This window comes from Octodon degus, unplaced genomic scaffold (genome assembly GCF_000260255.1).
Source record: "Octodon degus isolate 3935 unplaced genomic scaffold, OctDeg1.0 scaffold00092, whole genome shotgun sequence".
In the NCBI taxonomy this organism is placed as follows: domain Eukaryota; kingdom Metazoa; phylum Chordata; class Mammalia; order Rodentia; family Octodontidae; genus Octodon; species Octodon degus.
The window spans coordinates 2,340,031-2,340,606 of record NW_004524668.1 but is presented as its reverse complement, the minus strand read 5'-3'; positions in this window follow the sequence as shown (position 1 = coordinate 2,340,606).

The window sequence follows — 576 nt, the reverse complement described above, 5'->3', positions numbered from 1 at the left end:
AGCAACATGGCAGGGCCGATATGCTAGATGGGCTTGTGCTTGCCAGGCAAGCACTTATTCTGCTGAGCTATCCCCCCTTCCCGTTTGTGCTCACTTTTGTGGCCCCCAGCCTTGGCTTGAACTCACAGCAATCCTGCTGGGGAGGCGCTCCCAGGGTTTATTTAGCTCAGTTTGTAAGTGTTTCAGCCCATAATCGGCTGGCTCCAAGGCGGGGCGGCACAAGGCAAAGGAGAAACACTTTAAGGAAGACAAAAGGCAGCAGAGCAAGCAAGCAAGCGACAATCACGACAATCACTAGTGATCAGGAAGCCTCTTCCTGTCCCTTCTGTCATATTCAGGCCACCCACCCTTGGGGCAGATAGCACCCACACCCTTCATTCCAGCACCCTTCGACCTAGCACCGTGAAAACATTACACACTCTAGATCCAGCCACCTCAGAAAAAGCACCCCCATGACCACTTGAGGCTCTGGGGGGACATATAGACCCAAGCCATGGCAGATGGTCTGGGTAGCTGGCTACTTAGCCCTTGCATTCAACCACCCCGCTTCTTCAGTTATCTGTTTATTTTTATTTT